Source organism: Phyllostomus discolor, chromosome 2 (genome assembly GCF_004126475.2).
Source record: "Phyllostomus discolor isolate MPI-MPIP mPhyDis1 chromosome 2, mPhyDis1.pri.v3, whole genome shotgun sequence".
NCBI classification, from domain to species: domain Eukaryota; kingdom Metazoa; phylum Chordata; class Mammalia; order Chiroptera; family Phyllostomidae; genus Phyllostomus; species Phyllostomus discolor.
The window spans coordinates 192,193,073-192,210,350 of record NC_040904.2 but is presented as its reverse complement, the minus strand read 5'-3'; the positions used below and the strand labels follow the sequence as shown (position 1 = coordinate 192,210,350).

General features: G+C 35.6%; 2 pseudogenes; one reads left to right on the top strand and one right to left on the bottom strand.

Moving 5' to 3' along the window:
* The window catches only part of LOC114489347, a 40,777-nt pseudogene extending 24,142 nt beyond the window's left edge, over positions 1 to 16,635 (bottom strand).
* Positions 8,462 to 9,260, top strand: LOC114489348 (annotated as a pseudogene).
* Positions 16,636 to 17,278: the final 643 nt, after the last annotated feature.

Below are 17,278 nucleotides of genomic sequence, written 5' to 3'. Positions count from 1 at the left end.
GGTCCCCAGTAGGGGATCCATGAGAGGCAACCATACATGGATGTTTCTCTCCCTCCTTTCTTCTCTCTCTAAAAATAAATAAATAAAATAAAATAAAGATTTACACATTAACTTGCTTATTTTACTCATTTTCTACTATCTCATTCACACACTCCTCTATCCCCTGAATTAATGTCTACAACAGGCCAAGAATGTGACCTTATCTAATAGACCTCTGCAAATGTAAACAAATTAAGATAAGGTCCTGCTGGTATAGAAAGGCCTTAATTAGTACATATGATATCCTATAAGAAGAGGGACATATGAACCCAGAGACAGACACACAGGATGAGCACAATGAGATGACAGAGGCAGAGACTGGAGTAAGATGTCTGGAAGCCAAGGGATGCCAAGGACTGAGGGCTCCACCCAACAGTGAGAGAAATGCATGGTGCAGAGTCTCCCCTGGATCTTCACAGAGAAGACAGTCCTCTTGACCCCTGGATTTCAGAGGTTAACCCTCCAACTGTGACAGATGAAATATTGTTGGTGCAAGCCAGAAACGTTAAAATACATGAGTAGAAGCCTCATGACCAGGGACAACAGGCAGGGAGTAGACTTCAGAGTGGGTGGGCAGGGCAGGGGAGGGAAACAGGGAAAATGGTGGGACAACTGCAATTGAACAATGATAAAAATAAAAATAATAAAAAATATAATATATCATGTCCAAAGGAATAAGTGTTGCACAAAAGCATTTTGAACAAAGTTAGAATTACTGGGAATGCCATCTGGGAAAAAAAACTGCAATACCATTGGGTTCCACTGGGAACACAATATTCAGATGAAGACATGAAGTTGGTGTCAAAACTAGTAACACTGATAAATTTGACGCTAATCACCACAGTATGCAAGTGATATGGTCTCAAGTACATTCTCCATTTTTGTAACTTGATATTTATTTCTCTTTTTGTTTTTTACACTGAACATCTGTGAGGGCAGAGCATTTCAGACAGACTCTGCAATCTCTGTGATGCTGCTGTCAGAGTCACTTTGTGTCAGGGAAGCAGCTGTTGAGATGAATGGGGCTTTAATCATATACACAAAAGTCACCATTTTCCCAAGATCATTCAAAGAAGTCTGACCACTTTTTTTTTTTCATATGGGCTTTGATCAACTAATTTCCTATGCAGAATTATTCTCCTGATCATTGCCTTTGGTGATTTCTCCTCAAAAGTTTAATGATTTCTATTTGTTTCCCTATATTGACAAGAGGTACTTTAAATTTGAGAAATTGTTTTTATCATTAAATGATGACCCTATTGATGTGTAAATTGATTGTGTTAAAATACAAGGACACATACCTGGCAGTACTGAAGTGATGTGAGGACCAATGTGGCTCTGCAGTGCGTGTGGGTATGTCATACTCTGACCTCTGGGATTTCCATAACCCCCACAGGGGTCATCACTGCTGGGACACTACTCCCGTCTGCACATGTTTCTATGGCTGTTATTGTAGATTACATTGTTTTTCAGTGAATCTACATTTCTTTACTCTGACCACTATGAGAAGAGTATACTTTGCAGAAAATTAACAAGGTTGTCCACGTGACTGGTTTGGTTAATATAATGTTTATGAAAGTAACAGTTATGAGTTGAGAGCACAGGCATTAAGTAGCACATTTCTGCTAGTTCTATCTAGAGTGGCTAATCCCTGCTCTGAGAAGATCACATATCAGGTATCCCATTATTCATAGAACAAAAGATACAAAAAAGATCTGAACTGAATCTGTGGTCTGCACCTAAACTCATACGTGCTCAGCCTACATCAACTGGAAACCAACTGAACCACAGATGTGTGACTGAGAAAAACTGAGTAAAATTAATGCTTGTTTGTAAATGCCAATACAACTGGGTTGTTTGTAACACAACATCAGGTATTAGAATCAACTCAATGCACATATCACTTGTAATTAATTTTGAATAATCACATATTACATATATGAACATAAGAAATAAATAGAGACCATAAACAAGATTTATTTAAACAGATGAATGTATACAAATTATTAATTCATTTTGCACATGATAAACAAATATAGAATCTCTATTTGTAACTGAATTATAGTGAAACTACCACTTAATAATGTCAATTTAATAATTTTGTTCCCACATTCTGTCAATAACTAATGTTTAATTCACATGGACATGTTATTTTTTTAAGTTTTATATTCTTAATTTTAACATTGTATTTTTTTCTATCAGTGTAGGTTTCTAAGCATAGTAATTAAGAATGTTTAAAGGGAAAGACAAACAATTTAATAAAACAAGGTACCTTCAAAAATAACCAAAATCCAGTAGAAGAAAATAAACAGGTATATAAGAGATATCAAAGGACACTAATTATTGCCCAATGAAACTACCAGTCTCTACCAAAAAATCACTACAATCATAATGACACACTAAATAGATTCAAAAGATATTTGTGCTGGTTCTGTTGTCCAAACAAGTGGAGTATAGTCACATGGCTTTTGTTATAGAAACCTTGGGGTTGTTGCATAGTAAGAGTGAGTGCCAATTAGATATTTAGTTCTCTCTGCTGCATACCTATACCTATTGCACTTTCTGAGATAATGGCAGCAGATCCTACAACCTCTTCTCCAGTCAGCTCACTTGATGTTTTGTCAGTGAAGGGCACTGGGAGAAAGGACCCCTCTTCTTGGTTTCATGCTGTTTTCTCTCCTGTGGCTCCAGTGCTGTGGCTGACATCTGCATGCATGCAGGAAGTTCTTGTAGTATTCACCCTCCAGCAAGTTTTTGTGACTGGTTACAGCCAGAGCTCACCTTCTCCAACCTGGGCCTGCTGACCCTCTGTCAAAGAGGTCATCCTAGTTGCCAGTCACAATGTGAGATCCATCCTCACCCACATCAGTCTGCAGACTGGGAACTGCTCTCTCCTAGAGCCCTCCAGTGAACCTGTCTGCTATAGAGTTTTCTGTAATGACATGAGTCTAAACCCATTGCTGAAGAGATTGTCTTTGGTCATGTATGATTCTTCCTTTTCGTAATCTTCTTTGATTAAAACTTTGGTACATTTTGTCCCTGGCTGGCGTAGTTCGGTGGATGGAGCACGGGCTGGGAACCAAAGTGTCCCAGGTTCGATTCCCAGCCAGGGTACATTCCTGGGTTGCAGGCCATAATCCCCAGCAACTGCACATTGATGTCTCTCTCTCTCTCTCTTTCTGCCTCCCTCCTTTCCCTCTCTAAAAATAAATAAATAAAATCTTAAAAAAAAGAAATATAAAAATTAAAGTAAAATTGCATTTGCAAAAATAAAGACATTTTGTAATATGGTTTGAACTCATTGTGTAGGTGCAATTTTTGAAACCCCATGAACAACATCATTACTTATTACCTGTTATATTCTGAAAATAATTGAGGTCAGAAAATCATGGGATGAAAAGTATGGTCTTTAAACCATGCAATTCATTAACACAAAAGAACAGAAAAGCTTTCCTTTATGGTTGGTTCTCTTTTCATTTTAATGCCGTTTCCTTTAGTCATTCAGGAGCTTCTTATTTTGATGAGATCTTATCTGTTTATTCTTTCCCATATGTCCCTTGCTCTAGAGGACATATCAGTGAAAATGTTGCTGTGTAGAATATCTGAGATTTCCCTGCCTATGTTCTCCTGTAGGACTTTAATGCTGTCGTGACTTATATTTAAATCTTTTTCCACCTTGAATTTATTTTTGTGTATGGTGTAAGTTGGTGCTCATTTCATTTTTTGCATGTAGCTGTCCAGCTCTTTCAATGCCATTTATTGAAGAGACTATTTTAACTCCATTTTATGCTGCTGCCCCCTTTGTCAAATATCAATTGACCATAGAGACTTGGGTTTATTTCTGGGCTCTCTATTCTGTTCCATTGTTCCATGTGCCTGTTTTTATGCCAGTACCAGGCTGTTTTGATTACAGTGGCCTTGTAATCCAGTTTGGTATCAGGTATTGTGATCCCTCCTAATTTGCTCTTTTTTTCTCAAGATTGCTGCAGGTATTGAGGATCATTTAGAGTTCCATATAAATTTTTGAACTGTTTGTTCTATATCTGTGAAATATGCCATTGGTACTTTAATAGGTATTGCCTGGAATCTATAAATTGCTTTGGGTAGTACGGACATTTTGATGGTGTTAATTCTTCCAATCCATGAACATGGTATATGCTTCCAATTGTTTGTGTCTTCCTTAATTTCTTTCTTTAGTGTTGTGTAGTTTTCTGAGTACAAGTCTTGTAAACACATTTGCCAATGATACCTTAGACAAGGGTTTGATGTCCAGATTATATAAAGACCTCACATGACTCCACTCTAAAAAGACAAGCAACCCATTAAAAATGGGCAAAGGACTTGAACAGACACTTCTCCTAGGAGTACATATAGAGGTTCCAGAGACATATGAAAAGATGCTCAGTATTGCTAGCCATCAGAGAGATGCAACTTAAAACCACACGAGACACCACTGCACACCAGTCAGAATGGCCATCATAAACAAAGCAACAAACAACAAATGTTGGACGGGTTGTGGAGAAAAGGGAAACCTAGTGCACTGTTGGTGGGAATGCAGCCTGGTGTAGCCACTATGCAAAACAGTATGGAATTTCCTCAGAAAACTGAAAATGGATCTGCCTTTTGACAGAGCAATTCCACTACTAGGATTATATTGTAAGAACCCAGAAACACCAATCCAAAAGAACCTATGTACCCCAATGTTCATAGCAGCACAATTTACAATAGCCAAGTGCTAGAAGCAACCCAAGTGCCCATCAGTAAATGAAGGGATCAAAAAACTATGGTACATTTACACAATGGAATTCTACATAGCAGAAAAAAAGAAGGAGCTGCTACCCTTTGCAACAGCATGGATGGAACTGGAGAGCATTGTGCTAAGTGAAATAAGCCAGGTGGTAAAAGACAAATACTACATGATCTCACAATTAAACAGGCACCTAATCAAAAAACAAACAAACAAGCAAACTATAACCACAGTCACTGAAATTGAGAACAGGCTAACAGTGATCAGAGTCAAGAGGGGAGGGGATTATAGGGGAAAAGGGTGAAGGGTTTGCAGGAACTATTAGAAAGGACACGTGGACAATAACAAGGGGAGGTGGAAACAGGGGAGAGAGGTGAGGAGGGCTGGTATGGTGGGCAGGGGTGGGGAAAAAGGCTGAACACTGTACTTGAACAACAATAAAAATGTTAAAAAAGGAAAATAATCAGCCCTGGCTGGCATAGCTCAGTGGATTGAGTGCGGGCTGCAAACCAAAGTGTTGCAAGTTCGATTCCCAGCCGGGGTACATGCCTGGGTTGCAGGCCATAAACCCCAGCAACCGCACATTGATGATTTTTCTCTCTCTATCTCCTTCCCTTCCCTCTCTAAAAATAAATTTTAAAAATCTTAAAAAAAAGAAAGAGGTTTCTGATAAAAAAAGAAAAATAATCAAAAGGTGCAAAACTGACTTTTATGCATTTTAATCATTATAAGATTAACAAATAATTACTTCAATAAGTAGTAAAATTTTTCTAAATTTCACCTTTATTTGTTTCATTCAAAATAAAGAAAGTTACTGGAGGAAAATAAAAATTAGTACTCTAAGCTCCAAATTTATATGCATTGCACTTTCTGAGATTATGACACCAGATCCTACAACTTTTTCTCTAGTCAACTCACTTGACCTTTTGTCAGTGAAGGAAGGGCACTGGGAAAAGGACTCTCCTTCCTGGTTTCATGGTGTTTTCTCTCCTTTGGCTCCAGTGCTGTGGCTGACATCTGCATGCAGGCAGGAAGTTCTTGTGGTATTCACCCTCCAGCAAGTCTCTGGTACTAGTGACAGGCAGAACTCCCCTTCTCCAGCCTGGGCCTGCTGACACATTGTCAGAGAAGTCGTCCTACTTGTCAGTCACAGTGTGAGATCCATCCTCAACCACAGCAGCCTGTGGACTGGGACCTGCTCACTCCTAGAGCCATCCAGTGAACGTGTCTGCTGGAAAGTTTTCTGTATTGACACTGTCTGCCAGAAAGTCTGCAACCCAGTACTGTCGGGAGCTGACAGACAGCTGACCTTTGGCACAGTAGGGTCGGGTGAGACCCATCCGCACACCATAGGTGACTGTGGTTGGATCTCCTGTCTATCTCTTCCTGTATGCCTGTCCCTATTAGCATGAGGTAGTGAGATTTTTGGACACCCGTGCCTTATAACAGAAAACGTTGCATGATGCCTCTGATTCTGGGTGAAATAACTTGCTGATCACTAACTAGAAGCCCCTAATAATCCTAATGCTGCCCACTCCCCCCACCTGGAAAATTAAGGATAGATTTAATCTATGGGCAGACTAGCTGCCAGAACGCTGGAGGCAGCCATTGCTAGGAATGTCTAGGGAGTCACCATTCAAAAGCTCAAGATTTATTAGAACCACTGTCTTTCCCATGCCTTTCCCATGCCTTTCCCATGTCTTTCCTTGGGCGGTTATTGATGGGACCAGGTAAATACAGGAAGAAGTTTTAATTTAAAAATAATAATCTTAGTACATGGAAATATAATATGCCCCATCCCCAGACATGTAGTTAATAGATCTAGGTAAAAAATCATTTCTCAAATTTAGACAATCTAATTTCTATAAACAATAACTAATTTTTAAATCACTCCTTGTACCCCTTTGATTTAGACCGATCTATAGAAACTTAGTAGATATTTAATTATAATCATTATTAGAAAGTCTGTGCTCATATAGCTTCATTGGCTATCTCATTAATGATCCTCTTTTTCAAAGTAACCTTTGTGTAATATGGTTGATCTGTGGGACTTCCTGTACTTTTCAGTTATTTCTTTGTTTAACATGGTTGATCTATAAAAGCTTCTGTACTTTTCGAAGTTATTTCTATGGTAACCATTTTTGTTTTAATAATCATATTCTGTATTGAATATTGTATAACCTCCCCTATAAAAATAAAGATTGATTTTTTTCGGTGAGTCAGTCAGGTCCAGAGAGCCTGGCTGTCCTCTGGCACCACATCTGGAGTCTGCCTCTTCACCTTAGCCGTGCATCCTTCGGGGACCCTGAGACCCCGCCGAGGCTGGACCCCAGCACCGTACTGAGGAGGAAGCCCTGGGTCTCATATAATCCTTCCATTTGGTAATCTTCCTTGATTAACCCTACAGTACATTTTGTAATGTTCTTCTACCCTTCTCTGCAGGCTATGGCCCCAAAATACTTAATAATTCCTTAAATCATCCCTGATTTCTCTCTTCTGACTCAATTGCCATACATACCTTGTTATCCTGATATGTTCAGTTCTCATTTTCAACATTCAAAGGCTAGGAAAATTATATTCGAGATGTGTCTACAATCATTCATGTTATTTTAGACTTAGATATAACAGTACTTAATATTACAATTCATAATTTATACTTGATATATTTAATAAGTAACAAAAGATTTAAAAATGTTTAATAGATATCTGGATATATATTTTAAAGATTAACATAAATATAGATTTTAAAACAATTCTCCAATACCAAGGATGAAGGATCAGAATAACTGTGGACTTTAAGTGACCACGATGTGTCAGTGCAGACTCCTTCTCAGTAACAAATGTCCCATTCTGCTGTGTGATGCTGATAATGGGGTTGTTCTGCATCCAGGGGGACAAGGGGAACATGGGAAATGTCAGTGCCTTCTTTTTATTTTTCTGGTGAAACCATAACTGGTCTGAAAATAATTTCTTGAAAATTACTGCAAAGTTTTACAAAAATTACTGCAGCATTCTGAAGAAACTAGAAATTTGTTCTGTAGGGGTGATGAGAGTAACATTATACCAAATTTAGGTAACCTAATATGACTGGTGCTTACAAATATACCTACGGTTTACTAAACAAGATTCAGAACAGAATTTATGTGTCTTAAAATTTCCAATTACACAATTCTTGTCCAACTCTGAAGTTTTTGAAAACCTGAAATGCAGAGGTAAGAAATTATTAATCTGGTGATATATGTTAACACTTTAATAAATAAATAAACTATTCACAGTAAGTTACATAGTAAATCTTAATATTACTTAACGTTTTCTAAAAAAAAAAACATTTAAATATTTTTTCACATACTGTGCACACATTGCTTTTTATTTCTAAGATTAATCCCTGATTTGAAAGCATGAAGGAGTAAATATGTGAGTTCTAAAGAAACTTACAGTTCAGAAGAGAGAGTTGTGCCAATTGTCCACACCCAAGAATTAGTATTATTTCTCTGGGACAATCCAATCCATGGAACTATTTCAAATATGTTCAAAAACTTCTATGAGAAAACAAATTTTATGAAAAATTAAGTAAAAGCTGATATATTAATCTCTATTTGTAAAAACAAATCAAGTTGGCTCATAGTTAGAGGAGAAGGTGACATCTATGTAAACTGTACAGCCCATCAACACCTGATGGCATTAGTGAATAAGCAATCAACCATGTCCTGAGATCTAGGACTTGTTGGTCACCCCACCCAGCTGGTCCAGCATATCCAACATGCAAAGATCACATGACCTGGTGTAGAAAAATAAAGGACTCTGAATCAAAGAGGAACATATCAAGAATCACCTGACTGGAAACAACAGCTGCACAGGAAGCAACCATATTAAAACCAACTGGTCAAAGGAACAGAGAAGTCCATGGAACAGTCTGTATCTCTTCCCATCACCCTCAGTGAACAGTGTGAAAGAAATATACAGGTTAATTTTTAATGGCAGAATTCACAACATCACTGAGCAACTCTCCGAAGGCCAGCAGCTGAGAGAGGGAAAGACTGTTTTGCGTGAGTGGGGAGCCTGTGCCAGAGCATCTGGTGGATTTACTGAGGAGAGCTCAAAAAAAGGAATCCTGTGTTCTGGAAAAGCCAAGCTCACCTTCAAGGGCAAGTGCAGGATGAGGGAATTACAGAGGATGACCTCCATCTCATTCATCAGAGAGACTTATTTTAGGCAACTTGAAGCTGATAGTATGGATCTTAATGAACTTTTTAAAGATCTGGGAATGAAAATTCATGAGCAATGAGGTGTAATCACATAGAAGCCAAGTTGAAAATGCAGGGGTGCATGTGCAACAAGCCAACCAGCACCCGTCAAGGCCAGTAGAATATGGGAAAGAGAACCATTCATGTTGCTGTGAGATGCACAAGACTTCAAAGAAAACTACAAATCTACAACTGCACTAGTATGGGAGATTAAAACAAAAGTCTAAACCTTTATATTATATTTTATTTATTTTTTAACAATTGTATTTATTTTTAGAGAGAGAGGAAGAGAGGGAGAAAGGGAAACATCAATTAGCTGCCTCTCCTGTGCAGGATCCCTGACTCATCCTGCAAACACACAGGCATGTGCCCTGACTGGGAATCCAACCAGTGACATTTCCCGTAACAGAACGATGCCTGTGGAGCCGCACCAGTCAGGGCAAACTTTATATTTGTAATGACTGTATCATAAGGCCTTTGCCCATTTATTTGTATGTTTTGAATTTCGATGCAGATTTTGTTAACGTTAAACAATGAGAATGATTTTGGACACTAATAAATTGGCCTTAGAAAAATGTAATGTTGATATTTTCAGAGAACACACTTTGAAGAGTAACTTTTTAAAATTTGTTTTTTGCTTACAGTTCTCATTCAATATTGTTTTGGACTTGTGTACACTTTGAGAGCTGAGCACCCCAACTGACCTGGGGCCCATCTGACACTGACACCACACATATTCATTAGGATATTGTTGACTACGTTCTCCATATTGTGTCTGCACTGCTATGACTGTTTTCACAACTGATCATTTTTAAAAAAAACAACTTTTTGATAACAGTTTGAAAATGCACAAGCTTTTGAGCTATACGTAATATTGATACATAGATAATCATTTTTAACATTCTTCATTTTAAAAGGAATTAGATGCATGCCAATTAACTCACTTCCCTTTTTAAATCAATGTTATTGCTTATTACTTTATTTTTATTGATTTGAAAGAGAGAGAGAGTGAGAGAGAGAGAGAGAGTGAGCAATCAATTAGTCAGTCCACTTAGTGTGGCATTCCTTGACAGCTTCTTGTATGTGCATGATGGGGCATCAGCCAGCACCCTGCGTGCTTTTGGATGATGTTCTAAGCAGCTGACCTACCTGGAATGGGCCTGTGTCAATGTTGTTTTAACATTCTAATCAGAATATAGAAAGAGAATTAAATAGGTTATAGTTTGTATTTTATGAGACTTCAAATGGAATCAAATAAAATATTAAGTACCTAAATTGTGTATTTGCAACTTATATGAAGATGATTTCAAAAATGAATAACCAAGTACAGTTAATTTTTTCTAGGTTATAGTGATTCAATTTATAATATAGTTTTATATATTGGACACATTAAGAAAATGTAATAGAATGATTAGGTGAATGGACAAACATTGCAATTTTACATCTCTGAAATTTGATCAAAGATTAAAAATAATATGAGTATTTATTATTGGAAAAAGAAACTAGAGATTCCAGTGAAAATAAAGCAAATTTGTAGCCTTCATGTCTAAGACTGCTCCCATGTATCCCCTGATCCCCATCTCAGGTCCTGAGTAAGAAACTCAATTTTCAATGTTTGGGGAGTGCAAAAACATCATTGGTGTTGCCACAGGGGAAGTCTGATTAGCTATGGAAGGCGTGGTTAAACTGCCCACTCTTTCTTCAGGTCAAAGGCTGAATCTACTAAATTAAAAGTAAGGAAGACCATCCTTTTTCTACTCTGTGTGAAGCACAGTGCCAGCCGTAAGTATAATAGGTAGGTACTCAATGTGAGAGCACAGTACAAGAGCTGATATTAACTCCCTGCACGTACTTGGTTGATAGAAAAAAAGTTTGGACTGGGTAGAAGAAACAAAGATGATGCAATAAAAAATGTAACTCAAAGTTATTTGAGAATGGATTTTAAAATTATGAGTATTGCCTTACAAACACACACACACACACACACACACACACACAAGTACAACAAGTAGCAGAGGGTGGAGCCATACTGACTTGAGGTATTTGAAAACATTTTTAAAAATCCTTGGTTGTCAAGTAAGCTATGCAGGCCCAAGGGGAATCCCAGTAATTGAGCCTACAAGTAAAATAATAAGAAGAATTTAAAAAAACTGAGTAAGTGCACTTCAAAAGAGATGATTCTACAGTAATAGTTTACTGAAGTACAAATATATTAATCTTATAAACATGTAGGAAGATTCATGTTTATTATACTATGTTATTGAAAATGTAGACTTACCAAAATTTTGAAACCATTCAAAGAAGCTAAAAAATATCTTCCATACTCAGGGGGATAAATCAGGGACACAATACAACTTTCACTGTGATAAGATGTTGGGTTTTTTATACAAATATTTAATAGTAGTTATTATAAATATGTATTTACCTAAAATGTATTTTAAAAACTATGTTCAGATAACTCTATGGCAATAGGATGGCAGTGACAGAACAATTAGTAAAATAAAAACTGTATGAATGAATCAAATAAAATTATCAGTTGAAAAATCATGACCTACATTACAATATTCAAAACATTTACATAAATATTGAGATGTAGAAGAAAGAGTTGACAAAATAAAGATAAAGTGATAGAAATGGTATATCCTGAAGGTGGAGGGAAAGGGAGAGAAAAACTAACAGAGCCTCAGGGACCTTTATAGAACTTTATTAGTAAAACCCACTTAGGTATGCTTATTGCCTGTGAACAAAAGAAACACAAAAGAAGACAGAAACACAATTTTTGAGACACAATGAATGATCATCCTCTTAAATTTTATGGTAAAATATATAAACCCATGTATATAAGGTTGTTTATGTAGAAATGATCATTTGCTATAAATTATGCTACATCAACTAGGTAACACTGTTAAAAAAGTGTGAACTTGACCTCTACCACACAGCATCACAAACACAGCATCACAAAAATATTGATTCTCAAAGTATTATAGACGTAAAAGTCCATCAATAAAGAAGAAAGATAAACCATAAAGAGTAATGCAGTAGACTATCTTCATGAATTTTGACCAGCTTGTGAAACATGTCCAAAATAATCACCAACATCCAAAATGAGATATTGGATGATGGTAACATTAATAAATCTCGACCATTAAAACACTCCAATATGAGAAGAAAAGTGTAATTAACAGGCAAGAAAGCCATTTACATCTCACAAGTTCAAAAAAGAGTCATGTGGAAAATATAACTACTTCTAAGAATGAAAATAACAAGTAACATACAGGAGAAATGGTCAAGAGACATGAATAGGCACTTCTCATTCTCACAGTACAGAAATTCATCATGAATGGTGCTCTGAGACATGTGTTAAATTGATCAGTATGAGGAAAATACCCATTAAAGTCATGATTATGCTTTTATATAATGATCAGAGCTGATGGCATTAAAAGTTGTGGCAGTACTAAGCTTTGGATCATGAAACTATTGGATGTAATGTGTATTTATACAATAAACTAGAGAGTGCAGGGATAATTTACATACACATATATTTCTGACCCTGCAATTTTTATTTGATGCAAAATAGGAATACATTTTACTTATACGCATATGCCATTCGAACAACCATATTTATAAATTAATATCATACTATTACAAAAATAACATATATAGCATATCAATTTATATATTATATGTATTATTACGTATCAATTATTTTAAAAGTGTATTATTTGGAAAAAAGAAACACACAAAGATTTTTATTAAATAATTATTCTTAACAACTGCATACTAAAAATATCTCTATTCTGAGTAGAACAGATTAAAGAATGCCTGGTATATACAATATAGCAGTGAAAATTAACAAACTTCAGGTACATTCAATAATGTGGATTAATTGAAAAAATACTATGAGGAAGTTAATGGAGACATGTAAAAGGAATAATGAATGACTCCCATTACGTAAAATTCAAAATTAGGCAAAGATAATTTGTGATATATAATCTGAGAAAGCCGGTTAAGTGAGGTGAGAGGACACATTATGAGAGAGTGCACAGGAGAAGGCTGGTAACACTTATTTCATGACCAATTGCAGTCTGCAACATGCACAGTCACATCTATAGTCTCCATGATGCACAGTAAAATGAAGTAGCAAACTTTAGAAAGAAAGCATTTATAGAAGCATGATTTTCTATGAAAATCAAGAACTGAAAATTATCAAATGAACATTAATGGCATAAATATGAATAAAATATTATAAATTCAAACAATAAAATACTGTTTATACAATAAATTACAGATATATACTGAAGTATGAATGAATTCTATAGAATATAAAATAAAATACTCTTTTAAGTAAAATGTTGGAAACATTAAACATCTTACCATTTCTTCTTCATTATCTATATAGAGCAGGTTGGAGCTCTTAGAAGCACAGGCCATCAAACTCTCATTCCATGTTTTTCCTTCAGTGCTGATGTAATAGCAGTTGTTGGAATATGTGACCCACTCTGGTGGACATTGACCACAATGAATTGCTGAGGAAATACTATGTATTGCTATCCAAGAACAATATGAATTGTAAAATGGAAATTAATTTCAATATTTGCATAGGTAGAGACAAATTAGTGCACAGTATATGCATATGCCCTCACAGACTGGCATATATAAAGCATAATACACTGATACACACTCACACACACACTAACAGAGAAGGGCCAGCCCCTCATTCCCTAATTCATGTGCCCATATTAAGCAAACACACAAAATGAAAATATCCACTTTGTATATGTCCTGAAAGTCAATAAAAGAAACCACATTTTTAGAAACCAAAATTATCTTTCAGTCAAATGGCAACAATGAGTATGATGAAATTAAATGATTATTTCTTCATATTTTTGCATAAGAAAGGCACTCTTCTACACTCATTTTATATATGGTTATTGCCCAGTACTATAATTTATGTTCCCTTGATCTCCCAAAAAAACCTATGAACTTGGATGTGTTAGAGACAAGGTAGGAGCTGTATTGATATCAGAACACAGGAAATAATTAGGTACCTTTCTGGTTCCTTGTTGTCTGGTTCTCTCCTGTACCTATCTGGCTCCCTGTTAAAATAATTTATAATTTATATTATGCACAAGAAAGAAGAATTTTTCTGCACCAGTATCACATTAGCTAGAAAAAGAAGTAATCAGTGTAAAAAAGTAATGTTGATGTACATAAATCATAATACGTTTGTTCCTTACTTTGAAAAGTGGTAAAATTGTCTAGGATTAAAATAATCTGAAATAAAATTTATTTTACCAAGAGAAATTAATGAAGCTATGTCAATTTAGAGACAAATATTTCATAAGCCTTGAGAAGGAAACTTCACCATCTCTTAACAGTTATGGTCTAATCAATATGAAGAATTTATTTGTATTTTTCAATAAAGTCCTAAAGAATGACTTGAATTATAGTACAAAGATATATACTGATATGTGGGATATATACATACATATTTATACATTACTTTCTAAAATGTTCTGATATTTATACCTTGGACAAATTTTGTGCAGAGTAACAATTTTGCTCCTAGTCTACAGGCATACTTTGAAACAAGTCTTTATTCTACAATATTATGAAGTGCTTAGAGGAGCTGAGGAACATAAAAATAATGAATTTTTAACTGAACACAATTTGAATTATAAAACAAAAACATATATGTGCATAGGTATATGCATACATTAGCACAATATCTATGCACACTTACAGGCTGATACATATTAAAAAAACATTCATATACGTATCATGGAGAAAGGTCATCTGTCATCCCCTATTGTTTGTGCCCATATTAAAAGACATATAAACAAATATGTCCAGTCTCTAATGCCTAGGATGTTAATGAATGCAACCACTTCTTATGTAGCATAGTAATGATATTTGTTCATCTTTTAGAGCTGTAGGACATATAAGCTAATTGGTCTCAATGGGTAAGTGATTTTATTTCATTAACTTATTTTTGTATCCTCACATGAGGATATGCTTATTGCTCGTAAGGAGAGAGGATGGGAGAGAAAGAGAAAAAAAACAATGATGTGAGAAAGAAGTATTGATGAGTTAACTCTTGTACATGCCCTGAACAGGGATCAAACATGTAACCTGGGATGAGCCTTGACCAGGGATCAAACCTGCAATCTTTTGGTGTGTGGGATGACAGTCAAATCAGCTGAGCCACTGAGGCAGACATGGATATGGTAATTCTCAATGTATGCTACTTCATATTACATGAAAAATAATCACTCTCCTCTAATCATTTATGAACATGTATTGCTATATTTCATCATTTATATTCTCCCTCATAAATATATTTTATTTGTGCCTTCCCTAAGACAGAGAAAATATAAAGGATACTAAAAACAGAACTTTCAAAATAATAATGTATCTTTTTCCATCCTTGCTGCTGTGGACAAATTGTGCCTCCCGTTTTACAGTGCATAGAAAATGATAGTGACTCTCAAAATAAAAATTAATACTGATAGAATCAAAGCACCATCATTTTGGTTTCTTAGTTTGAAATTTGGTGTATTGTTTAGGAGCAGAGAAATCTGAAATAAAATTTATTTCACCAAAGCAAGTAATACAAAAGTAAAGATTTAGGGGAAGAATATATCAAAAGACTTCGGATCACATGTTACCTTTTCTAAAACAAGTGGTTTAAACAATTCCAAGAATTAATTTGTATTTATCAATAATGTCCTTAGATTCCTAATGCATATATTTGAGTAGCGAAATAAAAATGTACAAATGGATATGAAAAGCTCTTTACAATAATTCTATTTATGCACTTGAATAACTCAGAATGACATTCCATATTTCTCTAAAAGCTTACTTTAAAGTGGAAGATCTATTCTATAATATATTAAAGTGTTTAGCAGCACTGACATTCATTCAAGTGAGAAGTTCTCTTATTCAAAAGATTACTTACAGAGAACCATTCTTACTAAAGTGTACATCAAGACAAAGCAGATGACTCCCAGGATCCCGGCAATGAGCTTCTCTGGTGGTGATGGTGAATCTGCAGCAAGAGAAAAACAAATAAAGATGTTGGTTGGACAGTTTTCAGAGAGAAACCCAATGAACGGCGAATCACATAAATAAACTTGAACCACCCCCAAACCAAGTTTTCCACTGCAATCTCCCCCCCAGATTATAGCATTGCATTGCCAGGAAATATAATCCTCCCTGAGTTGCTGATCAAAAACTACACCTTACAACGATGTCTTAATAAATCACTGCTCAGATTTCATATTAAGACACTTTTCCAACTTTAAGCCCTGATCTTCACAAACGACAACATATATCAGCTAATTCCCTACTCTTTCCCCTACGTCTTCACACCAACTGCACATCCCACAACAGCCATACTGTGTGTCTGTTAAATTTGTCACCTGTATGATGGTCCTTGTCATTCCCTTGAAGATCTTGAGAAGCATTTCAATACTCTATTTCCATAAAGGACATTTGCTGTTCAGTTTGTAAAATGGAACTTTTCTTGTCCTTGCCTTTCCTTTGCTGTCTCCTGGAGTCCTCAGCCAGATTCAGTTCTGAGTCATGTTCCTGCTGGAGATCCATCTCTGCAGCTGAGTAACGTCAGGGATGGTGCCTGTGATGACAGTCCTTCAGTGTTAATACGTGATGTGAACACTCACCGGATCCCTAGGACAGTCAGCATGGGTGGAGTGCGAGAGAAGAAAGAGTACTCACTGTGCATTTGAACAGTGTGAAGTCTTGTTTTCATTGACTTAGAGATTTAAGTATGTGTTTCTGAGAGAATAATGGTTTTGAAAATGATATTCTGTGTGTGACATGATATTATTGGTTGAAGTAATGAAAAGTAAGTTAGTGAAGAATAAAGTAGTTTAGAACAATATCTTTATAAAGTCAGATTCCACTGAAATATTTTAACAGTTATAATAACTGTGAAAATTAAAATGCCTTATGAAAAAAACAATGCATCCATTTTAATGACAATTTCTAAATCAACTAATGTTTAAAGATTGAGTGTTCTAAAGTTGGAGGAATAGTACTCTTAGCATGTATGGTAATGAGCTATAATAAATTAATGTAATTCAGTCACTTATAATTATTAGGTCAAAGGACAGAAGAGGTGTTATCAAATATTTTATTTTGAATAATTGTAGAGTTCTGAGATATCAGTTAAATTTTAATGAAAGTTTTTATATGTTGAAAATGTTACATGACATATTAAAGTTAC